The sequence below is a fragment of the Lepidochelys olivacea genome (assembly GCF_965140295.1).
Source record: "Lepidochelys olivacea isolate rLepOli2 genome assembly, chromosome: 5".
Lineage (NCBI taxonomy): Eukaryota > Metazoa > Chordata > Testudines > Cheloniidae > Lepidochelys > Lepidochelys olivacea.
Window position 1 is genome coordinate 66,775,903 of NC_140415.1, and position 14,759 is coordinate 66,790,661.

At 40.2% G+C, this 14,759-nt stretch overlaps 1 long non-coding RNA gene across 1 annotated transcript in view; it reads left to right on the forward strand.

Moving 5' to 3' along the window:
- The window catches only part of LOC311521300, a 141,996-nt gene extending 129,802 nt beyond the window's left edge, over positions 1-12,194 (forward strand). Inside the window, exon 5 of the long non-coding RNA XR_014711851.1 lies at positions 12,153-12,194. This is a non-coding gene — a long non-coding RNA (uncharacterized lncRNA). The remainder of the gene's footprint in view (positions 1-12,152) is intronic.
- Positions 12,195-14,759: the final 2,565 nt, after the last annotated feature.

Here is a 14,759-nt window from a genome sequence, read left to right on the forward strand (position 1 = left end):
GAAAAGTACTTGCCTTGTTTATCTTTCCCAAGCAGGCTGGTGACCCGTTACAGCAGGGGTTCTCAAACTGGGGGTTGGGACCCCTCAGGGGATCACGAGGTTATTACATGGTGGGTCACAAGCTGTCAACCTCCACCCGAAACTCTGCTTGCCTCCAGCATTTATATTGGTGTTAAATATATTTTAAAAAGTGTGTTTAATTTATTGGGGCTGGCGGGGTCACACTCAGAGGCTTGCTGTGTGAAAGGGGTCACTAGTAAAAAAGTTTGAGACCCAGTACGTTACAGAATTGATAAAGCACATCTAACACTTTAAACATACAGATGGGTTCAGATCTAGAAAATGATAGAGGTGAAGAAGCTAATATATAGTTTGTCCAAGAAGGCCAGATATTTTATTTTTAAAAAATCTCATATATTATGAAACATGGAAGACAAGGATGATAATATTGGGGATATTTAAAGTACATCAACAGCTAGTTCATCTCTTTTCTCTTAAGCTATTTTCTTCCTCTTTTGTGTCTTCTCATCTTGTATATTTCATTGAGCTGAGCAAATAATAGAAATTTTCTAAAAACGTACTTCAAATATTGTCATGTCACAGCTCAATGCACAATTAATCTCGACATGAAGGCATTCCTAGGATAATGAAGCTGAAGAAGAAGCATTTGTCTGTAAGACGATGACAAACACCTAGAATGAAGAAAGGGCAGAGGATTTTGCTTGTCAGTGTGATTCTTAGTTATGTAGTAGTGTTTATATACTATTGTGATGGGTATCTATAATAGAGTGTATAGACCCCATGAGGGCCAAGCAATCAAGAACTTAATGCAGGAACTGACAGCCAGCACTGATTGGCAGCCTCATAGTAGGTGGAAGAATAAAAGACCTGAGAAGCAGAAGGGTAGGGCAGCTGCCAGACAAGAAGCAGGCCAGAGACAGAAGGTCCTGCTAGCAAGCTGGTAATAAGCTGCCCCAGAGTGAAAACAACCCAAAGAAGGGATTACTAGAGCCACAGTCTGCAGGAGCCTACAGAGCCAAGGGAGGTAGGAAGGACCTCAAGGTACAGTAGAATTGTTGAGGGCTGATTCTGCCTGCCTGGGTTAAGTTCCCTGAGCTGGAACCAGTGGAGTTGGTGGGCCTGGATTCCGCTGCCTAATTCTTAACAGAGACTTAAGAGCCAAAGGGGGTTCCAGGCCGCTTGAGGACTGGCACTCCATAAACCCTGTCAAATATATGGGGGAGTCTGTACACCCTAGTGCGATAGAAATTAACATCCTTGCCTCCAGAATAGGACTTTAGAGCTTCAGACAAGAAGGGCAGACATATTGTTCTGCCGGTCTGAGCAGACTCTGTGAAATGCCATGCCTGACCTAAGGGGGGTACTGATGCACTGGGGCACAAGCCCACAGTACCTTAGAACTGTAGAGAAATTAGACAGATATAAATATTAGGTAGGAGGTGAAGTGCTCATTTCACACATAGTGGTATAGACTTCTCCTATGGTTATCAACACATCTGTCTGGATGAATGGATCTAGTCTCATGAAGGTTAGTAGTGGCCACTGCATTCTGTTCTGATTTAATTTTCTTGCATTAGAGAATGTTATGGACTGGGATGTAGGTGGTCCTGCCTAGTAGTCAGAGCAGGAGTCAGATCTAGTGGGCAGAGCAAGCATCCAGGTTGGGGAACGAAGCTAAGGGTTAGCACCAGCATCAGCTGCCAATTACCAGAGCCAAGGGTCAAGCCAGAGTCAGAGCCAGAAGTTGAAGCTGAGGGTTAGAGCTGGGGTCATTTCCTTTGGTTAGGATTGGGTGGATGTTATGGTCTTGGAAAAGAAGTATCTTTTGGTCTTCTTCAGGGCTGTGAGAAGATTGAGGTCCTTATGCTGCAGATGGTTAGATTCTGTGTGGTCTTGCACCACTGGAATTCTGAATTTCTCCTCTTGCATTTCAGTTGCCTTTATTCATCAGAGAACCATGGCATACCCTTAGGGGGTAATATATCTGTAGTTGCGTGGGATGATGCTTTTAATAATAAAATAATAATAATAACAATAATGGATGGTTATAGTGTTTTATCAGAAACTGAGCACAGTGGTCTTGAGGAGAATGCTCTTCACTGTGGAGTTTTCAAAGGGGGCAAATCCATGCAGCTGTTTCATGTCTCCAGTTGGAAAGGGATGGAAGAATGCAATCATCAGCTCAGGATAAAAATAGAATTAATACACTTCTGATGTCTGCCTCCAGGCTAAGGATCAGGTCCTATGTGTGACCAGCTGTATGGATGTATTTAGCAACGGTCTATGTGAATTCTATGGTTTTCATGATGTATATGGCATCCAAGATAAGTATGTTAGCGGAGTCAACAAAGAAGATGCTGATGTCATTAATCACAATGAGGCTTTGAGAGGTCAATCTCAGTAGCACCATCAGCTCTGATAGGAAGCCACTGGAATTATGTGGTGGTATGAAGACATACAGGATTCATGCTTTAGATTTGTTGTGGGACTGGCACCAGTTAAAAGACTATGCAGGATTTGGTTTTCAAGGAACATGTTTTTATCTGAGGCCAGATACAATTACTACACTCCCCTGATTGCTTTGCCTATAGGTATGGCAAGTCCAGTGGGACCAGAACATGGCCATGTCTTTGTGATAAATAAGAGGTCTGGTGTCTTGTCTGAGATCAGGTCATGTATGGTGCTGGTTTTATTTACCCCTTAATGAGAATGAACTCAACTTTCATGTTGACTCCTGTATTTGTGGTTCTGAACATCTGCCTTCTGCAGGGATGTGCATTACCTGCCTCGTTCTGGTTTCTTGCTCATGCCTGGTGCTTACCTCCTGTATACTCTTATAGTTGGAAAGATTAGGACTGGGAAGGTTGAGGAGTCCTCCATTCCTAGTGTTTCCGGGAATTGCCGACTTATGACAGTTACATTTAACTTTTTGGACATTCTGCTGGCATGATGGTTGGTGAAAAGGCACATATGATGCTATGTTGAATCCCTGAATAGTGTATAAGGGTGGTGATGGTCATGGGGAGAAAGAGTGTTAAGCAACATTTTTTAAATGTCTGAGGGTGAGGGGAAAGAAGATGGGTATCCAGGGGTAAGATCTGAGGGGAACTGGATTTACTGGCCATGAATGAACAATAAAGCTAGAATCATTTGAGGAGAGAGCCTGACAGCAGCTAGGCTTACTGAGCCAAATTCAGCCATGAGCTAAATGGCAGTGTAAATTATATATTGCATATACATGTAGACAATCTCTGAGCTGGGATGAGAACTCAGAAGTTTTTGGCTCACAATCCTGTGCTTTGATCGTCTGTACTTTTGTTTGTCTTCTGAGCAGGATTATTAGCTGACACTAATGGCAACTTCCTCTATTTGTTTAAACGCTTCACTTTGCTATCATGGTGACTTTTTGTACATAGAAAGAAAAGGAGGATTTGTGGCACCTTAGAGACTAACCAATTTATTTGAGCATAAGCTTTCGTGAGCCACAGCTCACTTCAAAGTAGTGAAGTGAGCTGTGGCTCACGAAAGCTTATGCTCAAATAAATTGGTTAGTCTCTATGGTGCCACAAGTACTCCTTTTCTTTTTGCGAATACAGACTAACAGGGCTGCTACTTTGTACATAGAATGCATTAATCTTAGTGCATGTGTGCACATATTGTACTGCACATATAAAACTAACACAAGGCACAGCAATGACATTGTAAAATATTAGATCTAGTTGCTAACAATAGATTTCCATAATGCCATCTATAAAACCTAACCTATAATATTGCATTATCATTAGGCAGAGTTTACTATTACATTTCAGTGGATTATTTCTTTAAAAGATTCAATAAATAGTGATGGATGTACATAATATTTGCTACTGGAATGACAGAGTTAAAGCTTCAGATGACTTGGCTCAGGAAAACAGTCAGCGGCTTTTAACAGTTTTTGTGGCACCACTATGGTACAAAACTATAAATTTACATTGATTGATGTTGTGAGCTCATTCTGGTTTATTCACATTTTTCTATTGGAAAAAAAAACCCCAGTTGTTTTGTCTCAAATTTAAAGCTCCCAAGTGATGTACCTCACAATGAAGATCACCCAAAAGAATTTAGAACAAACTTTGAAAAACGATTCTCAGGTTAAATCAATGTGGAGTGCATAGTCTGAGCTCAGATTTAAAAGTTATTTCTACATCTTTTTTTTTTCTTCGTGACACTCAAGAAGTGCTACATCTTGTCTGAAAAGTCTAAATCAGGATTGGGCCAGTATATCTATCTTTTTTTTTATTTTAAAGCAGGAGTGATAAAGTTACTTTGGAGAATCATAGAATCATAGAATATCAGGGTTGGAAGGGACCTCAGGAGGTCATCTAGTCCAACCCCCTGCTCAAAGCAGGACCAATCCCCAATTAAATCATCCCAGCCAGGGCTTTGTCAAGCCTGAACTTAAAAACTTCTAAGGAAGGAGATTCTACCATCTCCCTAGGTAACGCATTCCAGTGCTTCACCACCCTCCTAGTGAAAAAGTTTTTTTCCTAATATCCAACCTAAACCTCCCCCACTGCAACTTGAGACCATTACTCCTTGTCCTGTCCTCTTCTACCACTGAGGATAGTCTAGAACCATCCTCTCTGGAACCACCTCTCAGGTAGTTGAAAGCAGCTATCAAATCCCCCCTCATTCTTCTCTTCTGCAGACTAAACAATCCCAGTTCCCTCAGCCTCTCCTCATAAGTCATGTGTTCCAGACCCCTAATCATTTTTGTTGCCCTTCGCTGGACTCTCTCCAATTTATCCACATCCTTCTTGTAGTGTGGGGCCCAAAACTGGACACAGTACTCCAGATGAGGCCTCACCAATGTCGAATAGAGGGGGACGATCACGTCCCTCGATCTGCTCGCTATGCCCCTACTTATACATCCCAAAATGCCATTGGCCTTCTTGGCAACAAGGGCACACTGCTGACTCATATCCAGTTTCTCGTCCACTGTCACCCCTAGGTCCTTTTCCGCAGAACTGCTGCCTAGCTATTCGGTCCCTAGTCTGTAGCTGTGCATTGGGTTCTTCCGTCCTAAGTGCAGGACCCTGCACTTATCCTTATTGAACCTCATCAGATTTCTTTTGGCCCAATCCTCCAATTTGTCTAGGTCCCTCTGTATCCTATCCCTGCCCTCCAGCGTATCTACCACTCCTCCCAGTTTAGTATCATCCACAAATTTGCTGAGAGTGCAATCCACACCATCCTCCAGATCATTTATGAAGATATTGAACAGAACCGGCCGCAGGACTGACCCCTGGGGCACTCCACTTGACACCGGCTGCCAACTAGACATGGAGCCATTGATCACTACCCGTTGAGCCCGACAATCGAGCCAACTTTCTACCCACCTTGTAGTGCATTCATCTAGCCCATACTTCTTTAACTTGCTGACAAGAATACTGTGGGAGACCGTGTCAAAAACTTCAAGTATAAATCTCTATAAACTATCAGCCATTTGAACTACTGTCATTGCTAAACCCAAATCTATGCTGAATGAAAGTCTTAGAGAGGTCCTGACTGCAGGGCAGATATATATTTACTCTATCTTGACCTTTTCCAACTAATGAAAACATGTAACTATCGATTCAAAAGTCTCTTTTTTTGATCATGGCGATAGTAATGGTGGGGCTGCCGATTTTCAGACACTATCCTACTAAGTTCCTTCATGTAAGCTGAGCCAACGATGTGGGGACTTTTAGGAGAGATGAGGAGAGCTGAGTGACTCTCAAAGTCATATTTTACATAGAAAACAGGAACTGCTTCAGAGAAGTACTAATTTATAGAGTACTTTTTAAATAATATAGCAGGTTAGTTCCTGCAGTGTTATATATTTCTCATATGTTTAATGTGGACTTTGGGGCTCCTTTATGTTTGGGGACAAGTTAGTCATATTTGCATCTATACTAAGTGAAATTTGTTGCTACTTATAGGCAAATGAAAAAAAGGAGTACCTTATATCCAGTGTCAGTCCTTTGAGTCCATTGAAAGCTTGTAGACCATATGATAAAACATGTCCTTTGTACTGTGTACACTGCTGTATTTAAGCAAGTGTGTTAGGGCTTTTGCACAGTGTGTAAATGCTATCGGTCATTAATAATCTTGCTAACATTTTTTTTAAGTCAGGAAAAAAAGAAGCCAGGTGTGCTGTTACAATTGACCCAGTGATAAGGAACCTGAACTCACTTCTCAGAATTTACTACTCTAGCACAGTATATAAAGAAAACCATAATGACTAGTTCCCCCCATATTGGATACCACATAGACTCCCCGATGGTAATGAGTGATGTGCACCTCTGAAGAATAGATCACTAACTTGTCATATTTACCTGGACCATAGACCATGTGAATGAACATAAATGAGACTTTTAAACCCAACTCTACCTGGAATTCAAAAACCTTGACAACAAAGATAGTCTTGTGGTTAAGGTCTGGATTGAGTCTGAGGATATCTGGAGACAGTGTATTTGTCCAGCATCTTGCACAATTGGATCCTAATCTTGGTTGGGACATCTATGAACTACCGTTATAAAAATGTTAGTCCAGTTAATAAAGAGCTACTCAAAGAGAAGAAATAATTTCAGATAAACTGGACTGTATAGCAAACAAAGGATTTCATTTCAGATTATTGTAGCCCCCAAGAAAGATCTGGTTTAGCAGTTTTATTGAAGAATATAACATTTTAGTTTTATTTGGTCGTTATTTGTACAGGATACAAGGTGTTAAAAGCCTTTTTGTTGGTGCAAGAAATAATAATTTAGTTTAATAGATTCATAGATATTTAGGTCAGAAGAGACCATTATGATCATCTAGTCTGACCTCCTGCACAATGCAGTCCATAGAATTTCACCCACCACTTGGTTCTTAGTCCATCTCCTTTTGAGATTGATGGTATTAGGCCCCAGGAGAAATGGGATGAAACAACCTCCAAGGGAAACGGTGGATAGTTGAAAATTTGCTGGGCGTGACACTCTATTTTCCACGTTAGTCATGGGATATAATGCTAAGGGAGATGCCTACAAAATACTTGACTGCAGCTAGTTGTTGTTGTTGTTCTGAGATCGCTGCCTATCATTCTGACCAATACTACCTCAGTGAGTGTTTTCTTGTACTCTCCCATCTATGTGTATCTGTTGTCTCTTGTCTTATATTTAGATTGTAAGCTCTTTGGGGGCAGGGATCATCTTTTTGTTGTGTGTTTGTACAGCACCAATACAATCACACTGGGGTCCTGGTCCATGACGAGAGCTCAAAGGGCCTATAGTAATTCTAATGATAAATAACAATAATCATATTTCTCCTTTCCTTTCCTTTGCTTAAAAATTTACATGGGGAAAAAAGTAAGCACCCAAGAACAAGTCTTGGCAATGGTTAGCATTCTGGAGAAAACCCCTTATTCCCTTACACTGCAAATGTCCTCACTTTTTAATAACTAAAAAGTCTGAATGTATAATATAAAATGTTTTATGTTCAGCTGTAGTCTCATCAAATCATAAATATTAGAGATGAAAATGACCTATTAGATTATGAACTCTACCCTTTTGCAACCTCTAGAGGCCTTGGTCTTTAAAAGAAGTCTTCTTTCAATTTTGTGTGAATATCAATGGCCACTAGGTGGATACAGCAGCTGCTCTCCCTTCGTGTGCCCCATATGTAAGAGTTCCAAACTCCTGAGTTTCTGTGAGTGCGGATGAAAGTGTCCCATCAATCTGTGTAATCTTATTTCGAGCCTCCTCCATGAAACAAAAGGTGTGGAAGACTGCCTATATGGCTGCATTGCCTGCCCTATCTCTCTGCAGGGCAATGCTAACACATGGATTTCTTAGTGTGGACATTCTCACCCGAGCCTTATGCAAAAGGAGGGAAATTCCTCTTCTGATGCCTGCAGCACACCCTGTAAACTAATGTCAACTAGAATATTTTACAGTTTTTGCAAAAAAATATAACCTAGCTTATTATGAACTTTGGAAAACTTTAGAGACTACTGTTATAAAACAGCATAGTATTTTAATTAATTGAAATGCCTTGAACACCTGTGGGAAAATTGCTGATCTTTTGATAAACTGTTTAGAATTATTAAATAACAAGCATAGTTTCAAAAGTCTGTTCAAGTCAATAATTCTCAAAAGTGGTAGGATGAACAAACAGCTGTCTGAAATGTGCTATTCAGATATTCAGGGAAGTAGAAAAGGTGCTAATTTTACCTTTCTGAATATAATTGCAATCCTTCTTTCAAATAACATTTAAAAACACATATGGATTTAAACCTTCCAGTTTCTTAAGGCAAATTGGAAGCCAAGATCTGTACAAAATGCTCCCAGAACAAATTATTTAAAAGATTCATTCTTTCATCTTATCTTAAAGTGAAGCAACATTTCCTTTTCTATAAGGTTTTCCTGCAAATTCATGCTCTCTCTCTCTCTCTCTCTCTCTCATATACACACACACTCCAGTGCTATAGTGGGCTGTGCTCTAGCCCCCTGTGTAACCTTTACAGTTGTGACAGAAATTAAAGTTTACCAAATGCCTCTGGTGACTTGACCTGTCAGAAAATGACATGAGTGACTGATGTGTTTCCAGGACTCACCTTCTGGGGGGGAAAAAAGCTGCCCCAAATCCCTTTCCAAACATAAGGCTTTCTAAGTTGTTGAAGGCTTGTTTGGAAAACAAATCAAAGAGGGGAAATAAATATACGGGGTATTTCTTTCAGAGGAAAAGCTTTGTATGAGTTTATATGCAGACTGTTACGTGAGAAATCCCTAAGCCATGTGTCAATATGGCTGCATTTAGGCAATTAAATACAGTTATTCCATTATGCGGTTTGATAGTCTGTAAAATATATAAGGACAAATATCACCTAATAATACACTACCAAGTATTTAAACTTACAATTGTGACAGACTGTTCTTCAGAGCTGTGAACTGTAGGGAAACATTATATATCTATATATATATATCTATATCGATCTCCCTACAGTTCAATTCAAACCTAAATCCAAAGAAATATATAGATTCCCCACTCCCTAATCCTGTATTCAAGCACTCCTGAAGCTGGGTGAAGTACGAATCTGAATTTAGAAAATGAAGACAGCCCAGTTGCAATCTGACTTCTTTTTGCCCAGTGGGCTTGAATTTCATTGCTACAATTAAGCAGCTGAAACTTGTGTGCAAAAGTGTAATTTTCTGCACAGCATTTAAAAGCCAGCCTGTGTGTTACTCCCTCTGGATGCCCACTGTGTGGCACCCAGATATGATTTTAGCTCTTATTCGTTCCCTTCCTCATTCTGCACTCCACACCTCCAGAAATATTTCTTCCTGTAAGATAACTGTAGCTGTATCAAGCACAGCCTGAGTCCTGCATAGAAACTCCACAGGGAAGGCAGGTAAAACTGTGATACTAATTTTTAAAAGCCCTATAACTGTTTTCAGAACACTTTTAGTAGAAACATCTAAATCATGAGTCTGTTCATACTGTGCTTAAAATGGAAATTCATTGTTTAGAGGAAGATTGTGGACATTTTTCTCTGATGCTGAAAGAAACATCGGTGTATGAAAAATCTGGAAAACACAGCACATCTCCAGTCGGTCACGTTAATTGTTCTTTCAGATCACATGTTAAAAATAATAGCCATACACATCCTAACTCCTAACATGCATTCATTCATATGTACACACAAACACACCATATCTCAATAGACAATAATTACCAATGGACATCACTCCACAGTAGCTGAGATGCTGCAGCGCTAAATAGAGATACATACTGAAATACTATAATTCAGATATCACAATGGTGTAGCTGATGGTAAATATTGATTTTTTGCAACCACTGTGTGGTGTGTTTGTATGCAAGGGCAGAGTAGTTGTGGAGGAGAGATCCATGTGATAAAATGCAGACTCATGTAATAAGTTGCTTTGCTCATGCACATTTGACGACATCATCTACAGTATGCCCAATAGTCCATCTCCTGAAAAACTACTTCAAAATTTCCAAATTGCAGAGCAGCTCAAGTAGCTGCCATTTGAGTCAGGAAAGAAAGCCTCTCAGAAAAATGTAGTTTTCCTTCCTCCCAAATATAGAATTCTGTCTCCCCTTCCAAAAGAAGAAATTACCCTTTTCTGAAGATTAGGATGGGCAGTGTTCAATGACAGGTTTAAGGTCGGATATTTTGTGAGTCATCATACTTTGAAACAGAAGCTTTATAATGTTTGACGGAGAAGTTCCCAGCTTTCTAAAGTGATATTGGACCCTAGAATTACAACATTATGACATATGGAAAAAAAGTACTTTTCATAGGCTATAGAGAGTTCTAGAATATTTTCGTTTATATTCTTCTGTTTCTGAGGTCTGTGCAACTAGACCCATAAGAGTGGTCTGACTTCAATGATATTACTTCTGTCCGTAAATACTTATCAGCGTGAGAAATAGATGGATATTGCACAATGTAGCCCATGGTAACTAAGGCAGCCTGGTTTTCTAGGTTTGGAAAGATATGGAAAAGAGTACCATTACAATTCTCTAAAACAATGTCTCAGGCCATTTTTCTGTAGCTGATTTGGCATGTATAAAATGCATAATGGTGTGATGAGACATCAACGTTTATTGGCACTCATTTAGGATGACCTGCATGGCTCACTTGTGAGTAATGCACTCAACCCAAACTCATTTTGATAAAACCTTCATGCCACGCACCATAAGTTATTTTCTCTGTCTATATCTAAATATATGCAGGGAGAGTGTTTTATTTATTGACATAGACATTATTTTACTGACTCATGTGGTAGGAGGCATACATGGAGTGAGTGAACTACAGCTGTATATGAAATATGGCAGTTACCTGTGCAATCATTGAACCAGAGTCCCTGGTGTAGAGAAGCTGCACACAAATGCAGACTTGGGTTTGAGGGGAGAAAAGACAACCTTAAGGTCCCTTATTTCTGGGCATTGCTGGTGAGTGGGCCAGTCTTGGCAAACATTATAGCTTAGTGCCTATGACTCCAAGAAGCCATTTCATCAGTCAGAGGTCACAACTAGATTAGGGCAGCTCTCCAGCCATTCCCCCTTTTTCACAACCTCATTCCCTCTAGCAGGAGCCAGGACAACTGCAGACAAGTTTCACCAACTGATCATTCTCCTATACAGGGGAACCCTCTGGTAGCTTTTTTTTTCTGGTTGCTTTGTGTTGTCACAACACAAAGCCGGAAAAGCACAAAACAGCTAGAACATGGACCAGAACCTGTCCCATATATTATATGTTTGATACAAATTACTTACACCCTTATTCCAATCTCACTTACTCTGATGTAAATTTGGATAATTCCATTGTAGTCAATGGATTTGCACTGTAAGAAATCCAGAGAAAGTGAAAGCAAAGCCAGGCCCTTACATAATAAAGAGCAGCTGTATTCCTTATAATTAGTATTCTGTACAAAGAAAGAATCCAAAACTGTAAATTCTGAGTAGTGTTATAATTTCATTTAATCCTAGGTGTCTTTTCTCATCAGTGCTTTAGTACATATTGTGGAGAATGGCTTAAATTGGTATTTAAAATCTTCCACTAATTTCAGCAGGATTAAAATACATGAGGCTTTTGTCTAACTATAATCTACCATCGTCAATGGAAACTGCATTCCAAAAATATGGCGTAGAACAGACCAGGTTCTCATGTCAGTGCAAGGGACTGATAGTCAGACCTGTGTTCTTTGTGTAACCCAGAGCAAGCTGCTTAGGCCAAAATGTTCAAACTTAAATCAGTGGAAGCTGTGTGCTCAACAGCTCTGAAATCAAGTGCTAAATCATTATGAACATAAGAATATAGAAATGTAGGAATTGCCGTTATAGATCAGATGAATGATTCAATTAGTCTAGTTTCCTGTCTCCGAAAGTGACCAATACCAGATGCTTTAGAGGAAGGTTTAAATCTTCCATAATTGACAATTATGTAATAACATACCCCCGGAAGAATATTTTTTTCTAATTTGGGGCAGTATGTAGTTGGCTTATGTCTGAAGTGTGAAAGTTGATATCCCTTGCACATTTTTAGTGTAACTCAGGATGATATTTTTTCTTACCATTATTATTTAAATCTCTCTGTGCATCTGCAGATTTCTTGTGGATGGTGCAGTGCCGAATAGAGTTCTCTACAGGTGGAATCTTTGGTTACTGGAAGCTGCCTTGGCAGCCGCCCATACCACAGTGAGTAACACTTATCTTGCCCTTGTCCCCCAGCCCTCACACAAACCATAGATTAGAGCCTATCATAAAGAGGGCAGTTATGTCCCCTAATCCAGAGAGAGGAAAGATGTCCCAGTGGTTAGGACACTGGCCTAGGACATAAGAGAAACAGGTTTGATTTTCTGCTCCACCACAGATTGCCTGTGTGACAGTGGGCAAATCACTTTTAGGAATCTGGCTCTATGATTTGTTTAGTCACTTAACTCCCAGCCAAACCCCATGTGTCTAATCCTCCTCAGAACAGGTTAGAATGGCAAAGTGGTAAAATGCTGGATGGCCTCTTGTTTGCACCAGTGCTCTTAACATCACTACCACCGGTGAAGCTGCACCAGTGATAAACAAGTATGGTAAACTTTATGGTAAACAAGGCTACAAAGGCTACATGGCTACTGTCCCTATATGCTCTGTTTTTGCAGGTGAAAAGGCAGGTCAGCAACAGCACTCTTTCTCCAACTCAAACATTCCTTTCCGGTCCCAGCTTCCTCTAATATTCAGTCATTGAGCTAGCAACTCCCTGATGGCCCATTAGACCTTAAACCAAAAGAAAGGCTATAAAGTCCCTTCTGCCTGAGGAATTAGGTTGAGCTGTTAACCTTCCCCATGAAAAGAACAACAAAGAAAAGTTAGTAAGCAGTAAAAGAAGGGACTCTCAATTTACTGTTTTGCTGTTAAATTTACACCTTTTGTGCATGGAAAAATGTATTTCTTTTCCTCACAGTTATTTTCCTTTGGCAATTTAAATTGTGTGCTGCCAGCCCATAACTCCAAACAGTGCTTTCTCATTCCTGTTAGCTGTGTGCTTTATTCATGCACTTTAAAAAGCAATATGGCTCATGCTGAAGTGCTAAACTCCACCTGGCCCAAACAGAACTTTAAAATTTAGGGTTATTAGTATTTAAACAGAAGGCTGATATGCCTTTCCAAAATCTATCCCAAAGGCAAACTGTCTCTTAAAACCAAAATCACAGCTCACTTTTGTTTGCAAATCTACAGTAGAGTATAAAATTGGAAATTTTAAAAATGGCAAAATGACTCTGGGGTGTTGATCTGGCAGTGGAAATAAAATACAAGGGCTGCATAACTAACTCTAAAGTTAAAAGATTATAATCCAACTTTAACTACTGACTTCAGTCCAATTTTCCATATTGGTGGTATTCTTCTCTTGGAGTGGGCCTGAAAATAGAGCACTGCCTGCTGAGAATTGGCTAAATTTACAGTAATGTGTATTTCTGTGGAAAAAAATATTCCAGATCATATCTGGTATGTGTGGTTTATGTGCAACTAATTTATGACCTGACTCAAAAAGTTTCATTGAAGCCCCACTAGCTGAAAGAAAGCAGTTACTGAAACTAAATTCAGACTTTGGTGAATGGGTCCCACCTGGTACTCTTTAAAAAATGCCAGGCCACATCTTGCTTCACCTGTTAATCTCATGTGGAGCCCACGGAGGCCTCTTTGAATGAGAGGGAACACACGTTTTTTTCTAAAATTGTTGCCTTCTGTGGCATTAGTGCTTTACTCACATAGGGAAACTCTCTGGCTGAATGTACAATTGTTTCAGAGAAAGAAGCATGAGGGTGTTAGAAAATAGGAGGGAGAATAAATTCAATGTGGGAGTAAGATATTACAAATCAATGTCCAAGTAGGATAAAATAAATAAAATCTACCAGATCACAGTGGCAGGGGGAAATAAGAAAGAAGAGCGAAATATTCCTCAAAATCCTATTGCCCTTGCTGCTGCTGAACAGGGGAAGATCTGTGCTCTAGTACACAGAACTGTAAATTCATACAGGTATCTGCAGGCCACATCCAGCTTTGCAAATTGTGGAGTCCCAGACAGGAACTCAAGTCATGGATGCAGTCCTGCCTCCCGAAGGGGAAACAGAACCTGCCTGTCTCTCTGGTTCTACTGCCAGAGGCAAAGTTTGGGACAATGGGAAATGTTCCCTACTGCTCTCCTTTGTGCAGACCTAACCTAGAGTCTTACTCCAGAGATGGGATGGGACTGGTGGAAAACAAAGTATTGGTGGATCTGCATAATATTTGATTTATCAACCTTGACACTGATTTTCTAATAATCCAACTGACAAAAGTTATAGAAGTGTAAGGCCTTTCTGCTTGGACCGCTTGGTGCTCTGTCCCCTCTGCTGGTGACTAGGTCTAGTAGAGATGGATTAGTTTGCTACAGCCTTGGTCAACAAAGATGGGTCTTTTAGCTCAGGCAGTAGAGGCTCATGCATTAAGAGCCATAAGTCCTAGGTTTGATCCCCTCTGCTGACATCCTGACCAGGGGCATTGGTGTTACAGAAGTAATCACTAGAATTTATTCTAACCACTTGTGACAGAGGGTCTGCATTTCTGTCCCTAATTCATAGTTCATAACAGAAAATGAGAGTGGGTCAAGGAAAACAGTATATTGAACCAAGGAAAATGCCAATCTGCCTATTTGAAAGAACAATACAGAAACTGGCAGGTGT